The sequence below is a fragment of the Nicotiana sylvestris genome, chromosome 1 (assembly GCF_000393655.2).
Source record: "Nicotiana sylvestris chromosome 1, ASM39365v2, whole genome shotgun sequence".
In the NCBI taxonomy this organism is placed as follows: domain Eukaryota; kingdom Viridiplantae; phylum Streptophyta; class Magnoliopsida; order Solanales; family Solanaceae; genus Nicotiana; species Nicotiana sylvestris.
The window spans coordinates 127,259,408-127,280,165 of NC_091057.1; the positions used below are offsets into that span (position 1 = coordinate 127,259,408).

Below are 20,758 nucleotides of genomic sequence, written 5' to 3' on the forward strand. Positions count from 1 at the left end.
CTTAGGTTCAAATTTTAGCAACCGAGGGTCCGATTCACGTCATATCAAGTCCCTTTCTTACCAAATTTTACATTATTGACCTAAATAACATATAAGACATGTACCGGGCTACGGAACCAAAATATAGTCCCGATACCATCAATTTCAAATACATCTAAATTTCCAAAACATCTTACAATTTTAGTTAAACACTTCAAAAATTCATTTCTCAGGCTTGGGACCTCGGAATTCGATTTCGGGCATACGCCCCTAAGTCCCATATTTTTATATGGACCCTTCGGGACCGTCAAATCACGGGTCCGGATCCGTGTACCCAAAATATTGATCGAAGTCAACTTAAATTCAGTTTTAAAGGCCAAATTAGCATTTTTATCAAATTTTCACATAAAAGCGTTCCAGATATACGCCCAGACCGCGACGTAAATCGAGGTGAGATAAAAGGAGACTTTTAGGGCCTCAAAACATAGAATTGACTCAAAAATCAAGTGATGGCCTTTTGGGTCATCACATCCTCCACCTCTAAAACAACTATTCATCCTCGAATGGACATAGAAAAGAAGTACCTGAGTCACGGAAAATATGGGGATATCGGCTTCGCATATGGGACTTGGACTCCCAGGTAGCTGCCTCGGCAGGCTGACCTCTCCACTAAACATGATCTGAAGGGAACTTCTTCGATCTCGACTAACAAACCTGTTGGTCTAGGATAGCTATCGACTCCTCCTCATAGGTCAGATCCTTGTCCAACTGGATAGTGCTGAAGTCTAACACGTGGGATGGATTATCGTAGCTGATACGGGTCTAGGCCAGTCCTTGACTTCCTCTATCTTCTTCGGATCTACTTGAATACCCTCTGATGATACAACATAACCTAAGAATGCAACCGAACTCAACCAAAACTCACACTTCGAAAACTTAGCATACAACTGACTATCCCTTAGAGTCTGAAGAACGACTCAAAGATGCTGCTCGTGCTCCTCCTGGCTGCGGTAGTAAATCAAAATATCATCAATGAAGACAATCACAAAAGAATCTAAATAAGGCTTGAACACTTGGTTTATCAAGTCCATGAAAGTTGCTGGGGCATTTGTCAACCTGAATGACATTACTAAGAACTCATAATGCCTGTACCGAGTGCAAAAAGCTGTCCTAGGGACATTAGATGCCCTGATCCTCAACTGATGGCAGCCAAATCCCAAATCTATCTTAGAAAACACTTGAGCACCCTGAATCTGATCAAACAAATCATCAATCTTCGGCAATGGATACTTGTTCTTGATGGTGACTTTGTTCAACTACTGATAATCTATACACATCCTCATCGACCCATACTTCTTTTTAACAAACAACACCGGCGCACCCCAAAGCGAGACACTAGGTCTAATAAAGCCTTTATCCAATAAGTCCTGCAACTGTTCTTTTAATTTTTTCAACTCTGGAGGGGCCATATGATATTGCGGAATAGAAATGGGCTGAGTTCCTGGAGCCAAATCAATGCAAAAGTCAATATCCCTATCGGGTGGCATCCCCGGCAGGTCTGAAGGAAATACCTCTGGAAACTCACGAACAACGGGCACAAAATCCATAGAAGGAACCTCAGCACTGGAATCACGAACATACGCCAAATAGGCCAAACATCGCTTACCAACCATACGCCGAGCCTTCATTTATGAGATAACCCTGCTAGTAGAATGACCAAGGGTCCCTCTCCACTCCAAACGAGGCAACCCCGGTAATGCTAAGGTCATTGTCTTGGCATGACAATCCAATATAGCATGATATGGGGATAATCAATCCATCCCTAGAATGATATCAAAATCCAACATGTCGAGAAGTAGGAGATCTACCTGGGTCTCAAGACCCCCAATAACAACAATGCAAGCACGATAAACACGATCTGAGTTTCATGTTGCCTAGTTGGGAAGTGAAGTAGATTTGACATTGCGATATGAGTTTAGACTTAGGAAGATTAAGTGACTACGTAATATTTATGATGGTGGAAGAGCATAAAGAGATGTTAGATTTGAGGCGAAACATGTGGGTTATCTCTTGTGGAGTGTTCTAAAGTTGTGTGATCCTTATGGTGTTTGTTGGAAGATCTCTTTTACTAGTGAAATATTTGTTGCAATTTGAATTTGGGTCGCTTAAGAGAGTGGGCTTGACTGTTACGAGGGTCAATGCGAGATTTGTAGAAGATTTGAAGTACTAGATGGTCTGTGTTGCACGAGCTTATGAAGGATTGAGTTTAATCTCACGATGGTATTTTGGCAGTAATAGAGTATATGCATTATGAGTTATTGTATGTTTTGATCTACGGCTTTGAGCCAAGTGGGGAGTCTGCTATTGATTAGTTGATTGCACGGTTATGTGCTATGTTGGTTCCAGTTTGAGGCATACTGGTGGAACAGTTATAGCTTACGGAGGTTGAGATCGAGGATGGCTCGAGTAAAGAAAATCTCAATAAAGGTTATGTTAGGTTTTATGGGTGTATAAGAATCACAGAATTACTTAAACTATTATTGGTAAAGGATGTACGGTGCATAGAATAGGAAGTTGCTTGGTTACATTAAGGTGAGGATACATTCTACGGTATCGGAGTGCTAATGAGCACTGGTCGTCTGGTCCTTTTGAACGGTCTAATTGTGGTTTGAGTAGAGTGTATGACTCTCGAGAATGGTTCTAATGGGTTCAAGATTTTACATGTAATAATTGGATATTTTCAGGGTGTATATTTGGCCAGAAACTGAGGTTTGCAATGGGGGGTGTCAAGACTCATGGTATTTTTATATCATTATGGATTCTACACATCAGTATCGGGAAGGTGAAGGTAATGACTTTAGATTCGCATGAAGTCTCTTCAGGGAAAGTATTTCGAATATGGTGCTTTTGAGGATATTTGAGAGAGTAGTCAGTGGCTTATGAACCGTAGGACGGTGTGGCTTTATGCTTGGGTCTCGTGTGGCGAGTCTGGGTCAAGGATTGTGGTGTTATAGCGAGAAGAAGTATCAAGTTGAAGGTAAATCATAAGGAACTTAGATAGGTGGGATAGCTTGGCAGTAGGCCGGATCGGCATGGTAAGGATATGATTAGTTCTTTGGGTGTTTACGAGGTAATGAGTTTCTACAGGTGTTTCGCGGCAATGCTCTTAGGTTTTAGTGGCCTGCATAGCTTGGTTTAGTTAGAAGGATTCAGTCCTGACGCTTTAGTTTTGTGCAAAAGGAATTCGGAGAGTTCTTGATGGTTTCTACCACGGTTAGAGATGTATATTTTTTTACAAGCATGAGGAGCATAGGATGTATAGTGATTTTCTTCTAGATGGGATCAATGGAAAGTTCTTGGTTAGTAGAGTATGTAGTTGCTTGTGGCTCGGAATGGATATGAAGTTCTCATGTTTATCCTAGGATGGTATGGTATATGCGGTATGTTGTATAGGATTGAGATTTGCATGTGTAAGATCACGGTTCAATTTTGAAAGGAAGGTCACAAATTCTTAGGTAGCATGGACGGTTTCAGATAACTAGATAAATGAGATCAGTGATTGGTGTGGCTTGATGAGGGTATACATTTTAGAAAGGGCGATGTGTTTGAGTTGAGGATACTTCATTAGTATTGCGACACTCTCTTGTTGGATCAACTATTGATATTCGAGTTTGCTTGGTGGCACAAAAGAATTATAGGAGTACCTCTCGTGGAATGATTTGGGTATTAGGGGTGTGTGGTATATTCAGACGGTGGAGTTGGGATCGGATATGGTGATTCCCGTGTTGTATGGATTTGGAGACTAGGAGTTCTCACAAAAAGGTTAGGACATGGTTGTGGACCGTGTATATTGGTCTTGTATGGTAACTATTGGAGGTTTGGAGACCCGAGTGGATCCTTATTGCTTAGTATGCTAGATTTTGGTGTGATATTGGGTATGGACTGGTTGTCTCCGTATCGTGTTATTCTGAGTTGTTACGCTAGGACGACGACATTGGCTATGCCGGGAATGTCACAGATTGAGTGGCGAGATTCGACGGATTATGTTCCCAGTAGGGTGGTTTCATTTTTTAAGACCCAACAAATGCCTGGAAAGGGTTGTCTTTCTTATTTGGCCTTTGTTATGGATGGCAGTGCAGAGACTCCTACTATTGATTCAGTTCCGATGGTGAGGGATTTTCCGAATGTGTTTCCTGCTGCCGGGCATGTCACCGGACAGGGTTGTTAATTTCGGTATTGATCTGGTGTCGGGCACCGTATCGTATGGCACCGGCGAAGTTAAAGGAGTTGAAGGAACAGCTTCAGGAACTCCTTGATAAGGGATTCATTGGTAGGCCAATATGGATGTGTGTTCTGCATCGAGTCGGCTTGGTTGACTTCGAGTTTTATTGTTGAGGTATATGTTGATTCAATTGTTATTGAGCTTATTAGTGATCTAGGGAGATCTATGAGTTACCTTTCCGTGTTGCGAGGCGTTAGGATTTGTTGGTTATAGGCACATGTAGTGCGGTTTTATTGAGGTCTCTCAGTGGAATTCGAGCGAAAAGAGTATTGGGTATTGCTCGGCGGATGGCGTATCGGTTGTATACTTTCGGGTTTGTGTGATGTTATGTCAATTGCTTCGCCGTAGTTATGATGATTTGCTTTGTTTCTAGACGTCAAATTGCGCGTGGTTATCGATTTTGAGCATAGTGACTTGAGGTGTTTCAGGTGGACCGGTATTTGGATCGGGTCGCGCATTGCAGCGAAGTTATGCGAAGGTATGACCCTTTGGGTTAGATTCGTGTGTTCTTTTTCTACGATGTGTGACGGGTTCTCAGTATTGTGTGTGGTGGTACTGGTGAGCTTATGGTACAACTCTCTCATTTGAGTCATTTTTCATGATTTGAGTACGCTCGGATTGTTGCTTATTGGTGTGCGGATTGCACAAGTTGTGGCTTTAGATCGTATTGATGTGTCATGTCACCAGAGTAGTAGTGTTAGATTAGATGGGATCATTGGGATCTAGAATGAATACAAACAGATTCGGTTTCAGCATGTTGGAAGGATAATATCGATGTTCCGCTCAGAAATTTGCTATGGTCCTTGCCAAAGAAGGAGTGGCTTCACGAATGGTTGATCTGAGGAATGGTTATGACTCTCTTTGTGTTTCATTTATCATTGGTAGTATGTGAAAGTGTTGGAATGAAGCTTTATTTGATAAAAGGTTTATTATCGATATTCGGTTGTTCTAAGCAACTGCTGTGATTAGAACACTACAAAAAAAACAGCGTTTAGCGACGGAATTTTGCGACAAGAGATATTCCGTAGCTAAATAACGACGGTTTAGTGATGAATTGTAATAGTTTGTCGCCAAATAAGCTACAAAATAATTCGTGTCAAATATAGCAACAGATTAGCGACAAAAACTTATATTCGTCGCTCAAATTGGTGCTAAAAATTAGCGCCTTTATTTTACCTACAAAATTAGTAACGAAATTTGGGCGACAAAATTTATTAAAACTTAGCGGCAAAGTTAACGACAAAAAATCCATCGCTGAATTATTTTACTTATCAATACATTCGAAAGTTAGTTGCGACAAAATATTTTTGTCGCTAATTTTCTAAAATAAAATTTCATTAATTATTATTAGCGACAGAATTTTAGTCCGTCGCTATTTCCGTTGCTAAATTTTCGTCTCCCAAAATAAAATTACCCTAGTTAAAAGACTCCAACCATTAGGGCACAAACACCCCAATTCCTCTCCTCTCTATCAGACTCCCACTTTCACTCTTCTTCAACAAATGTGAGTTTTTTCTTCAAACACCAAAAATTGGGTGTGAATCTTACAACTATTCATTGTCATTTTTCTTGGGTTGAAATTAGAAATGCTTGCTTGAGTCTGTGACGTGCCTGAATCTCCAAATAGAGAAACTGTTTAGGGCTATAATGTCTTTCTCCTTTGCTCTATTAGATGCTTCAATTAGTTCCTCACACGTTTGTCTTTTCTCACAGACATGAAGCTGAAATTTGAAGTCGTGCGTTGATTTTAGGGATTGTATGTCCTTGATAAGATAAGCTTCTTTGTGATTTCATTCATGTATTGTAGATCTGGGCGAGAATCATGTTCATCCTGTCTTGTGCTTTATTTTGGTATTTTATTTTCAAAGTTTCTCCATCTTTATTCCAGATTTTCTCTACTCTTTGTTAATGTTTTTCCCCCTCGGAAAAATTCTGCAGAAATAGCCATGTATGCATGTGATTTTCTTGGTAATTACCAGCTTTATACTTGTTATAATGTTAAAACCCCACACATTGGTTCCTTTAAAAAGAGTTCTTTTTCTCAATCTTGGTCAAACAGGCCAAATGGTTCATCTTATTTTCACAAGTATTCTCAATTTGGAAGAAGCAATTTTGTTATAGTGAAGGCTTCAGATTCATTCAAGAACTACCAGAAAACAAGTAGAGGTAACCCTATTATTTTTGTGCATAAATTGAATTTAAGTTTATTTTTTGTTGGAAATAGAACTGTAATTGTTTACAAAATTGCTTTTTCTGTTTTTTTAGCAGTAATTATGTAAAAAGTTTTGAGCTTTGTGTGAATTTTGCTGTGGGGGTGCTTAGATAACATATGAATTTTATGCATAGTTTGGATTTGAGTTTATCTTTTTGTTAGAATCGAGCTGTAATTGTATAAAATATTTGTGTAAGAATTCATATAATTTTGTGTGTCTGGAACTCGTGGTTTTTTGTGTAAGAATTTTCGTCCACCTGTGTAATAATTGTATAAAATATTTGTGTAAAAATACTGGATTTTCTGGAAGGGCGAAGCGTGATGTTTTTAGATCTATTCTAATACTAAATCACTAACTGAACTCATAGATTTAAAATTACACAAATAGTTAAATACTATTTTTAACTTATGATATATAGTCGAGATAAAAAGAACATTTCTAGAATCATGGGTATTGGACCAATATCATGAAGTTGACATTTCTAGAATCATGGGGTATTAGACCAATTTTCACATGAGTTTCAATTTGCAGAAGGTATGTTGGCCACTTAATCTTTATGACTTCCATGTTTGAATTAACGGTAAGCATTCTTTGCCATAATGTGAAATTATGGAGGAGCTCATTGAAAGCCAATAAAATTACCGGTAATTATCTCAGTGTTAATTGTTAAGTGTTTATTGAGTCTTTGATTTAGAAAGCATATTAACTTTTATATGTAACTTATTAATGTTATTACTTTATAAAATTATTTCAGAAGGCTTTCTACTGGGATTCTTCAATTGATAGTGCGGTGCGGATCCAATGGGAGGCGTAGGGCAGCAAAAAGATATAGTGATTCTGTTAGCAAACTAAAATCAAATGGGGTGCAACCGGACACTATTCCAAATAATATGTGGGAAAGTTGGTTGAGACTTTGGAAAGATCCTAAGTGTATTAAAAAGTTAGAAATAAATGCAAAAAATCGTTGTGGTGGGAGCGGAGTTGCCACTGGACTCACACAGGTGGCTCTGTCAGTGTTGGAGAGCATCGGAAGAGACTTGTAGGTGGATATAAAATATGCTCTATCCTCTACTAGTAATGCTTCAGTGTGATTTCATTTAAATAAATGGAAGGCCAAGGTACTTAGAGAATACTTAAAAGATTAATATTCAGCCTAAGTTTGTGAATTTTGGAAGATTAATATTCACCTGTTTAGAGTTGTCCTACACAGCTGCCTTAGAATGTAATATCTGTGTCATTTTCTCTTGTTTCTCCCCTAAATATTCAAGTTGTTTCTGCTTTGCATACTTCTTAGCATGGTGGAATTATGTAGATTTAGGCTGGACAGATTTGTACTATGGAATTAAAATGGTTAGATCTGAAAAAGGTCATAACTTTGAATAACAAATATGCTTATGGTTTGTTTTTGGAATATATATTGTTCCTCATAAAACATCTGTTGCATAATTCATTCATTTACTTGGAAATTTTTCTGCTCTTGAGTATTCTACAGATAGATATGAAACTTGAAAGCTGAGATTTCCTTTCAGCATTGATGGACTCTAACTTGTTATGTGTGTTGTATAACCTATTGTGCTGCCGTTTGAGTTATGGAAAGCAACTAATGCTTGCGATCCAATTGTGCCTTGCTCGGTAGGGTTGATAGCCCATGCTACCCATCCCTTAAAATCTTGTTTATCTCTATATGCAATTGAAATTTTGTCCTTCCCAAATTTGATTGTCTTCACCTATCCTCTTTGGCCCTCTTCAAAATAGGGGACAAGCTCCAAACTTGGCTTTGGAATTAATACCAATGTCTTCTTTTTTCCTCTCTTTATTTAGGGATTTTCTTGTGAAGAAACAGTTAGAATGGAACATTGTCATTATGGGATTTGATCGATACTTATGTTGTGATATGGAAAATTGTTCGAATTGGTAATGTTTATCAGCGAATATAATAAAGTACTATGTGACAACTTTGACTTACTAAGATTTATTTCCTTTCTTTCTTTTGTATATCACATTTAGTCTCATCACTGAATCTTTATTGCTATTATAGGTTGTGGTTTCTCTTTTCATCTTCTAATATTAACTTGTTTATCAAAATGAAATAAATGTTTCATGGCTCAAGTGGTCAAAATTTTGGTGGGTGAAGTTCGTACTTCATCCATAATGGGAGATAGTCCTAATTAAGCATGTTTACTTTGGAAGAAAGTACTAGAACTATTTAAAAGCATCTTTCTTTTCTATTTGTGGCATAGGAGCTTCTTTTACCACTTCAAGTGTCTTACTTTAGTAATCTATTTTTTTTTCTTTTCTTTTGTGCGTCAATTGTAGTTCCAGTGCAAGTAGGCTTCTAAATATGGAAGTTCTTTGCAAGAATTGAAAGTTTTAGCTCTGTAGAATACTACTCTAACTAGTCACAATCCGATACTAAAGTTACAGACCACAAGCTCTGTGAAAGTTCTTTGCAATTGCATATTTACTGCGTTCATTGCAGTAGTCTTCATCTAACTACTAAATCAGATTACTACTCTAACTAGTCACAATCTGATTCTAATGAATCAGAATCTAGTGAGTTGCATTTGCACGTCCATACACATGGTAATGGTGGAAAATCTTTTGTTGCTGAGAAATCTCGAATCGTACATGTAAGATAACTTTTTAAATAATTTTATTGACTTTACTTTCATATATTTTTTTTTCATTTTGTAAATTGAATGCTATATTTTATTTAGCCTTTTTATTTCACTAACTATTAACTCTACTATAGGAAAAATATCAGGAGATATTACAACAACAACAAACACAAACTCAATCTGATATTGATCAGTGTAAAGCATATTATCAAGCCGTAGGAGGAGAAAAGAAAAGAAGAGTATATGGTCTTGGATCTCAAGCAAAATGCTACTACGGGCCAAATCTTCATGATTCTTTTGGATCGGATGCTACATCGTCAGGAACACCTCCAAATTCTCATCAACACCGACAGGGAATATGGATGAGTTAGTGATGCGATTGATTCCTTCACTGACAGATCATTGTCACGACCCCAACCCCGGTCATGATGGCGCCCAACACACTGCAAGGCAAGCCCGACCATTCAACAGCATTATCACAAATTCTTATTCAGATTATAGATAAATATCACAAAGAATTTACTAAGTCATTTCATTCAAGTGTATAATTAATAATAAAATCTGCAGAAGTTCAATTAAAATACTACACCATAGCCCAACAGAATCCGGTGTCACGAATATGAGCCTCTAATACAGAATATCCATCTATTACAAGTCTATCTAGGAAAAATATGGAATAAAAGATAGAGATAGAGGAGAGAGATCAAGGCTGTGAATGCCATGCAGCTACATCAATACTCCCGGATACTGCCTGCTCAGTTAAACAATTCCTCACTTAGCCTGTGGTGTACCTGGATCTGCACGCAAGGTGCAGGGAGTAATGTGAGTACTCCGACCCAGTGAGTAATAAACATAAATAAAGGCTGAGAATAAGAAATCATGGAAAATATAAAGTAAACTATAACTGGCAGTTTAGAACAACAAATAGTGAAGCAACAAGTCAATTAAGTCAGAGTACCAAATACTGAGAAAGGTATAACAGATAAAAACAAATGCATGAGTGCAATGCAATGCGTATGATGGTACACTCTAGTACCCACTGCGGCGTGCAGCCCGAGCCATCCATTTATTTATCGTCAACGGCGCTCACTGAGGGTGTGTACAGACTCTGAAGGGGCTCCTACAGCCCAAGCACAATATCGAGCCATCTCGTGGCATCAAATCTAGGCCCTCGGCCTCATATCAATATCAGTATAATCACCCAGGCTCTCGGCCTCAATATCAATGTAATCAACCAGGCTCTCGGCCTCAATATCAATATAACACTGCTGCGGCGTGCAGCGATCCATGCTCAGTCCAGAAATCATCATAAGCCCCTTGGGCATTTGTAAAACAGTAGTTCTCAGCCCGAAATATCATTTAAAAATACCATTTAAGTTTTCAAATCTTAGAAAGATGGCTGAGTTTGCAAAACAATATTTAAAAATCTTGGACTGAGATCAAATGATATGCATGTATGCGAAAACAGTGATGTCAATCCCTGAAGGATTCAAATAATTGGCAAGAAGCCCAAATGTAACAGTTAAATCCAAGTAAGGATGATTCTCAATTTAGTTCAAGTAGAAAACACGGTAAAAGCATCTCTCGGGACGGACCAAGTCACAATCTCCAATGGTGCTCTACCCTACGCCCCGTTATCCGGCGTGCAAGTCACCTCAATATAGTGTTACGATGTGAAATCCCGGGGTTTCAAACCCTCAGGACATTATTTACATCAATTACTCACCTCGAACCGGCTACTTCTTTAGCTCGCAACGCCTTTGCCCCTCGAATTGGCCTCCACGTGCGTCGAATCTATCCAAAATCAGAACGAATATGTCATAATATGATAAGGGAACAAAGCCCAATCAAAACAATCGAAAAAAATACCAAAATTCTCGAAATTAGCAAAAACCCGAGCAAAATACTACTCCACAATGCCTTTTCCTCTCAAATCGACCTCTGAATGCCTCGAATCTAGCCACAATAATTCGATTCAATCAATAAAAATTATAGGAATTAATTCTATATGGAATTCTACACTTTCCATTAAAAATCCGAAATTGCACTCAAAATTCGCCCGTGGGGCCCGCGTCTCGGAATCCGGCGAAACTTATAAAATCCGACAACCCATTCCGATATGAGTTCAACCATACCAAAATTATCAAATTCTGACAACAACTCGACCTCCAAATCTTAATTTTTCATTTTTGGAAGATTTTGCAAAAATCTTGATTTCTTCCATTTAAATCTGAATTAAACGATGAAAATAACCATGGATTTATGTAATATAAATACTTTCAAGTATAGGACACTTACTTGAGTTGAAATCGTGAAGAACACCTCAAAATCGCCCAAGAACCGAGCTCCAAAAATCCCAAAACGAAAATGAAGAAATCAGCATTTTTGGTCCTTAAGTTTCTGTCCGCCCGTCACTAAAAGTCCAGTTTCGTCACTAAAAGTACACCAGAGAGACCTTTACCAACCATATTCAATCGATCATAACTTTCTGTACAAATGTCCGAATGCCAAATGGTTTAAATTTCTGGATACTAGAATACAAGGGCTACAATTTTCATGTTTTATACATTTTCCGATTCCATATATATTTCGAGATATAAGCTTCCAAATTAGCCTCCTTGCATCAGAAATTTCTGGGAAATTTCAAAACAGCTTTACTAGCTCTTATTCAATCGATTATAACTTTATGTACAAATATCCAAATGATGAATGGTTTATATTTCTGGAAACTAGAATACAAGGGCTACAACTTTCATGTTTTATACATTTTCCGATTCCTTATAGATTACGAGATATAAAGTTCCAAATTATGCTCCTCGCATCAAAATTTTCGAACCTTGCTGTCAAAAATCCAGCAAGTTAAATTGGCCTAAAAATGGCCCGAAACCATTCCGAAACTCACCCGAGCCCCTCGGGACTCTAACCAAATATGCCAACATATCTTAAAACATCATCTAAACTTGCTCCAATCATCAAAACACCTCAACTAAAACTACAATCATCGAATTACATCGAATTCAAGCCTAAGTTCTTTTAAAACTTCCAAAGAATGAATTCGATCAAAAACCCAACCAAACCACGTCCGAATGACCTGAAACTTTGCACACACATCACAAATTACATAACGAAGCTACAACAACTCTCTGAATTCCATTCCGACCCTCGGATCAAAATCTCACCTATCAACCGGAATTCGCCAAAATACTAACTTCGCCAATTCAAGCCTAATTTTACACTGGACCTCCAAAATTACTTCCGATCACACTCCTAATTCACAAATCATCTCCCGGAGCTAACCGAACCGTCGGAATTCACATCCAAGCCCTTTAACTCATAAGTCAACGTCCGGTTGACTTTTTCAACTTAAGCCTTCTTAAAAGAGACTAAGTGTCTCAATTCCTTTCAAAACCTTTCCGAATCAACTCGTTCACACCCAACACTAATAATGAAGCATAAAGAAATAGGAAATGGGGAAAACAGGGTTGTAACTCATGAGACGATGGGTCGGGTCGTCACATCCTCCCTAACTTAAACAAACGCTCGTCCTCGAGCGGGTCAAGAAACATACCTAGAGCCTCAAACAGGTGAGGATATCTGCTCTGCATCTCCCGCTCGGTCTCCCAGGTAGCTTCCTCCATGGGACGACCTCTTTATTGCACTTTTACAAAAGATATATCCTTTGACCTCAATTTTCGAACTTGACGACCCAAAATAGCCACTGGCTCCACATCAAAGGTCAAATCACCATCCAACTGAACCGTGCTGAAATCTAAAACATGGGACGAGTCCCCAACATACTTCCGGAGCATAGAAACATGAAATACCGGATGCACACTCGACAAACTGGGTGGAAAAGCAAGCATATAGGCCACCTCCCCAATCCTCCTAAGTACCTTAAAAGGTCCAATGAATCGTAGACTCAACTTTCCTTTCTTTCCAAATCTCATAACACCTTTCATGGGCGAAACCTTCAGCAAGACCTTCTCACCAACCATGTAGGACATATCTCGAACTTTCCGGTCCGCATAACTCTTCTGACACGACTGCGTTGTACGAAGCCTTTCCTGAATCACCTTCACCTTCTCTAAGGCATCATGAACCAAATCTGTCCCCAATAGCCTAGCCTCGCCGGGCTCAAACCAACCAACTGGAGATCTACAATGCCTCTCATACAAAGCCTCATACGGTGCCATCTGAATGCTGGACTGATAGTTGTTAATGTAGGCAAACTCTGCAAGCGGCAGAAACTCATCCCAAGAACCTCCGAAATCAATCACACAGGCACGCAACATATCCTCCAATATCTGAATAGTACGCTTACACTATCCGTCCGTCTGAGGATGAAATGTTGTGCTCAACTCCACCTGGGTACCCAACTCTCGCTGAAAGTCCCCCAAAACTGGGAAGTAAACTGAGTACCTCTATCTGAGATAATGGAAACTGGAACACCGTGCAATCGCACAATCTCTCGGATAAATATCCCTGCCAACCGCTCCGAAGAATAAGTAGTACACACCGGAATGAAGTGCGTGAACTTGGTCAGTCGATCCACAATCACCCAAATAGAATCAAATTTCTTCAAAGTCCGAGGAAGACCACTCACAAAATCCATGGTAACTCTCTCCCACTTCCATTCTGGGATAATCATCCGCTGAAGCAAACCACCCAGTTTCTGATGCTCATATTTCACCTGCTGACAGTTGAGACACCGAGCTACATAACCTACAATATCTTTCTTCATTATTCTCCACCAATAGTACTCTATCAAGTCCTGATACATCTTCGCGACACCCGGATGAATAGAATACCGCGAGTTGTGGGCCTCCTCCAGAATTAACTCTCTAAGCCCATCTACATTGGGCACACAGATACGGCCCTGCATCCTTAATATGCCATCATCATGATGAACTCTGTCCTTAAGGACAAGCAAATGCGGATCATCATACTGGCATTCTCTGATGCATGTTTGAACATCAACTGCAAAAGGGCCTCTCCCCAACTGGAATGTACGCCAAACTCCCCATACTGACTGCCTTTCAGCTCAAGGCATCTGCCACTACATTGGCCTTTCCTGGATGACACAAAATAGTGATGTCATAATCTTTTAGAAACTCAAGCCACCTCCGCTGCCTCAAATTAAGGTTTTTCTGCTTAAACAAATGTTGAAGACTACGATGATCAGTGAATACCTCGCAAGATACGCCATATAAATAGTGCCTCCAAATCTTCAAGGCATGAACTATAGCAGCCAACTCTAAGTCATGAATAGGGTAGTTCTTCTCATGGGGATTTAACTGACGAGAAGCATAAGCAATAACTCTACCCTCCTGCATCAACACACAGCCAATCCCAACTCTCGAAGCATCACAATATACAGTATATGAACCTGTAGTTGATGGTAAAACCAATACTGGAGTTGTGGTCAAAACTGTCTTGAGCTTCTCAAAGCTCTCCTCACACTTGTCTGACCATACAAATGGAGCACCTTTCTGAGTCAACTTGGTCAAGGGCGATGCAATGGATGAAAACCCTTGAACAAACCGGCGATAATAGCCTGCTAATCCGAGAAAACTACGGATCTTTGCAGCTGAGGACGGTCTAGACCAACTCTGCACTGCTTCTATCTTTTTTGGATCAACCTGAATACCCTCGCTAGACACTATGTGTCCCAAGAATGCCACAGAACTTAGCCAAAATTCACACTTGGAGAATTTTGCATAAAGCTTTTCCTCCCTCAATCTCTGCAACACCACACGCAAATGCTTGGCGTGCTCCTTCTGGCTACGCGAGTACACCAGAATGTCATCAATAAATACAATAATAAAAGAATCCAGATAAGGCCGAAATACACTATTCATCAAATGCATGAACGCTTCTGGGGCATTGGTCAGCCCGAATGATATGACTAGAAACTCATAGTGACCATATCTAGTCCTGAAAGCTGTCTTAAGAATATCCGAGTCCCTAATTTTTAACTGGTGATAGCCTGAATGGAGATCAATTTTTGAAAACACCCTTGCTCCCTGAAGTTGATCAAATAAGTCATCAATGCGAGGTAAAGGATACTTGTTCTTCACCATTACCTTGTTTAACTGCCTGTAGTCAATGCACATTCTCATTGTGCCATCTTTCTTCTTCACAAACAGAACTGGCGCACCCCACGGTGACACACTAGGCCGAATGAACCCATTGTCTAGGAGCTCCTAAAGTTGCTCCTTCAATTCTTTCAACTTTGTTGGTGCCATACGATATGGTGGAATAGAAATGGGCTAGGTGCTCGGCACCAACTCAATGCCAAAATCGATATCCCTATCCGGCGGCATGCCCGGTAGGTCTGCAGGAAATACATCAGGAAAATCCCTCACAATTGGGACAGAATCAATACTAGGAGTCTCAGCTCCAACATCTCGCACAAAATCTAGATACGATAGATAACCCTTCCCAACCATACGCTGGGCTTTCAAGAGGGAAAATACTCTGCTAGGAACATAATCAGTCATACCATGCCACTCGATCCTTGAAACACCCGGAATAGCCAAAGTAACTATCTTAGCATGACAGTATAGAATAGCATGACACGGAGATAGCCAATCCATGCCCAGAATAACATCAAAATCTACCATGCTCAACAACAATAAATCAACTCGGGTCTCCAGACCCCCAATAGTCACAATATAAGACCGATACACATGGTCTACATTAATGGTATCGCCCACCGGGGTAGATACGTGCACGGGTAAAGCAAGACACCCTCGGGTCGTACCCAAATGATGAGCAAAATATGAGGATACATAAGAATAGGTGGATCCGGGATCAAATAAGACAGAGGCATATGTGTGGCAGACTGAGATAATACCTGTGATAACAGCATCTGACGCAATGGCATTTGTCCTGCCTAAAATAGCATAGAAACGAGTCTGGACACCGCCTGATCGTCCTCCCCCCCTCTTGGCGACCTCTGGTTGTCTGGCCTCCACCCCTAGCTGGTTGGGCGGGTGCTGAAGAAACTGGAGCAGAAGACGAAGGTTGGACCCTCTGTTGAAACTGACCACCACGAAGTCGAGCACACTGCCTCTTTATATGACCAAACTCTTCGTACTCGTAGCAACTACCAGGTACTAGAGAAGGGAACTGGAGGGAACCCCTCGCACCTGAATGACCAGCCGATGCACTCAGCACAGATGAACCCTGAACTAAAGGGGCATAGGATGAGCTCTGAGCTGGGAGAGCGTTAAGTAAAGACTGGCCTTGCTGAAATCCATGATGACCATGGTCTGAAGATGTCCTACTATACTCTGGACGGGTCGGCTGAGGGGGTCTGAAGGAACGACCTCTACCACGCTGGAACTGGCCCCTAGACGGAGCACCTCTGAAACTTCCTGAACCTCTGGGCATCTTGGCCTCCCTCTCTTCTCTCTCTCTGCGGTGAACTGTCTCAATATCACAAGCGATGTCAACCACCTCCTCGAACGAAGCACCCAATACTCTCTCTCTAGTCATCAAAATGCGGAGAGAGTAGTTAAGACCATCCACAAATCTCTGGATCCTCTCATAATCTGTCGAAATCATCCAAGTAGAATGACAAGCCAACTGTGAATATCTCATCTCGTACCGAGTCACGGACATATCTCCTTGAGTCAACCACTCAAACTGCCTACGCAGCTCCTCTCTGCAGGAATGAGGTACATACTTCTCCAGAAATAGAGTGGAGAACTGCTGCCCAAGTAAGGGGCGCTGCACCAACAGGTCTACGCCTCTCAAAATCTTCCCACCAGGTAAATGCAGCTCCTTGGAATTGAAATGTAGTAAAAGATACACCACTCGACTCCAAAATCCCTGCGGTGCGAAGCATACGCTGACACTTGTCAAGAAAACCCTGGGTATCTTCGCCCTCTGCACCACTGAATGTCGGAGGCTGGAGCCTACCAAATATCTCAAGATGACGCTGCTCATCGTCTGGCATAGCTGGGAACACAAAGTTCTGAACTGGTGCAACTGACTGAGCTGGAACAGTTTCCGGTGTCTACAATCCCTGTATAACCTGACTGCTTAGCTGTGCGATTAACAGAAGTCTGTGTGCCTTCCCTGGCCTGTGAAGTAGCTGCGGCTGTAGTGGCTGAGACCGCCTGAGCTAGGCCAGTGCAAACTGTCAAAATCTAAGCCAAGGTCTCCTAAAGACCCGGAATCACGATAGGCATAACTGGTGCTCGAACTTGTACAGCTGCTGGAGCCTGATCTGGAACTGGGGTAGCTGGTGGATTAATAGGTGCTGCCTGCGCTACTCTACCTCTGCCACACCCACAACCGCGTCCACGGCCTCTGGTGGCATCAGTGGGTAGCACTGGTGGTCGTCCACCTCATCCAGTAGCACGAGTCCTCGCCATCTGCAAGAGAATAGAATGATAGAATTTTTTTTTTTAGTGTTCGGATCAACAAAGTCGCACGACAAGAATTTCAAGAATATGAAGTTTTCCTAAAGGTTTTGCAGCCTCTCGAGGATAAATACAGACGTCTCCGTAGCGATCCGCGAGACTCTACTAAACCGTCTCATAACTCGCGAGACCAATTAACCTAGGCTCTGATACCAACTTGTTACGACCCCAACCCCGGTCATGATGGCGCCCAACACACTGCTAGGCAAGCCCGACCATTCAACAACATTATCCCAAATTCTTATTCAGATTATAGATAAATATCACAGAGAATTTACTAAGTCATTTCATTCAAGTGTATAATTAATAATAAAATCTGCGGAAGTTCAATTAAAATACCACACCATAGCCCAACAGAATCCGGTGTCACGAATATGAGCCTCTAATACAGAATATCCACCTATTACAAGTCTGTCTAGGAAAAATACGGAATAAAAGATAGAGATAGAGGGGAGAGATCAAGGCTGCGAACGCCATGCAGATACCTTAATACTCCCGGATACTGCCTGCTCAGCTAAATAATTCCTCACTTAGCCTGTGGTGTACCTGGATCTGCACGCAAGGTGCGGGGAGTAATGTGAGCACTCCGACCCAGTGAGTAATAAACATAAATAAAGGCTGAGAATAAGAAATCATGGAAAAATACAAAGTAAACTATAACTGGCAGTTTAGAACAACAAATAGTGAAGCAACAAGTCAATTAAGTTAGAGTACCAAATACTGAGACAGGTATAACAGATAAAAACAAATGCATGAGTGCAATGCAATGCGTATGATGGTACACTCTAGTACCCACTGCGGCGTGCAGCCAGAGCCATCCATTTATTTATCGTCGACGGCGCTCTCTGGGGGTGTGTACAGACTCCGAAGGGGCTCCTACAGCCCAAGCGCAATATCGAGCCATCTCATGGCATCAAATCTAGGCCCTCGGCCTCATATCAATATCAGTATAATCACCCAGGATCTCATCCTCAATATCAATATAATCAACCAGGCTCTCGGCCTCAATATCAATATAACACTACTGCGGCGCGCAGCCCGATCCATGCTCAGTCCAGAAATCATTATAAGCCCCTTGAGCATTTATAAAACAGTAGTTCTCAGCCCGAAATATCATTTAAAAATACCATTTAAGTTTTTAAATCTTAGAAAGATGGCTGAGTTTGCAAAACAGTATTTAAAAACCTTGGACTAAGATCAAATGATATGCATGTATGCGAAAACAGTGATGTCAATCCCTGAAGGATTCAAATAATTGGCAAGAAGCCCAAATGTAACAGTTAAATCCAAGTAAGGATGATTCTCAATTTAGTTCAAGTAGAAAACACGGTAAAAACATCTCTCGGGACGGACCAAGTCACAATCCTCAATGGAGCTCTACCCCACGCCCGTTATCCGGCGTGCAAGTCACCTCAATATAGCGTTACGATGTGAAATCCTGGGGTTTCAAACCCTCAGGACATCATTTACATCAATTACTCACCTCGAACCGGCTACTTTTTTAGCTCGCGACGCCTTTGCCCCACAAATTGGCCTTCACGTGCGTTGAATCTATCCAAAATCAGAACGAATATGTCATAATATGATAAGGGAACAAAGACCAATCAAAACAATCGAAAAAAATACCAAAATTCTCGAAATTAGCAAATACCCGAGCAAAATACTACTTCACAATGCCTTTTCCTCTCAAATCGACCTCCGAATGCCTCGAATCTAGCCACAATAATTCGATTCAATCAATAAAAATTATAGGAATTAATTCCATATGGAATTCTACACTTTCCATTAAAAATCCGAAATTGCACTCAAAATTCGCCCGTGGGGCCGGCGTCTTGGAATCCAGCGAAACTTATAAAATCCGATAACCCATTCCGATACGAATTCAACCATACCAAAATTATCAAATTCCGACAACAACTCGACCTCCAAATCTTAATTTTTTATTTTTGGAAGATTTTGCAAAAATCTTGATTTCTTTCATTTAAATCAGAATTAAACGATGAAAATAACCATGGATTTATGTAATATAAACACTTTCAAGTATAGGACACTTACTTGAGTTGAAATCGTGAAGAACACCTCAAAATCACCCAAGAACCGAGCTCCAAAAATCCCAAAACGAAAATGAAGAAATCAACATTTTTGGTCCTTAAGTTTCTGTCCGCCCGTCACTAAAAGTCCAGTTTCGTCACTAAAAGTCCACCAGAGACAGCTTTACCATCCATATTCAATCGATCATAACTTTCTGTACAAATGTCCGAATGTCAAATGGTTTAAATTTCTGAAAACTAGAATACAAGGGCTACAATTTTCATGTTTTCTACATTTTCCGATTCCATATATATTTCGAGATATAAGCTTCCAAATTAGCCTCCTCGCATCAGAAATTTCTGGGAAATTTCAAAATAGCTTTACTAGCCCTTATTTAATCGATTATAACTTTCTGTACAAATATCCAAATGATTAATGGTTTATATTTCTGGAAATTAGAATACAATGGCTACAACTTTCATGTTTTATACATTTTTCGATTCCTTATAGATTACGAGATATAAGCTTCCAAATTATGCTCCTCGCATCAAAATTTTCGAACCTTGCTGTCAAAAATCCAGCAAGTTAAATTGGCCTAAAAATAGCCCGAAACCATTCCGAAACTCACCCGAGCCCCTCGGGACTCTAACCAAATATGCCAACATGTCTTAAAACATCATTCAAACTTGCTCCAATCATCAAAACACCTCAACTAACACTAAAATCATCGAATTACATCGAATTCAAGCCTAAGTTCTTTTAAAACTTCCAAAACACGCATTCGATCAAAAACCCAACCAAACCACGTCCGAATGACCTGAAATTTTGCACACACATCACAAATTACATAACAAAGCTACAGCAACTCTCGTAATTCTATTCCGACCCTCGGATCAAAATCTCACCTATCAACCGGAATTCGCCAAAATACTAACTTTGCCAATTCAAGCCTAATTCTACACCGGACCTCCAAAATTACTTCCGATCACACTCCTAAGTCACAAATCATCTCTCGGAGCTAGCCGAACCATCGGAATTCACATCCGAGCCCTCTAACTCATAAGTCAACGTCCGGTTGACTTTTTCAACTTAAGCCTTCTTAAAAGAGACTAAGTGTCTCAATTCCTTTCAAAGCCTTTCCGAATCAACTCGCTCACACCCAACCCTGATAATGAAGCATAAATAAATAGAAAATGGGGAAAC

At 40.4% G+C, this 20,758-nt stretch overlaps 1 pseudogene; it reads left to right on the forward strand.

The window, feature by feature from the left end:
* The first annotated feature begins 3,979 nt into the window (after positions 1-3,979).
* Positions 3,980-9,597, forward strand: LOC104231822 (uncharacterized; annotated as a pseudogene).
* The last annotated feature ends 11,161 nt before the right edge of the window (positions 9,598-20,758 follow it).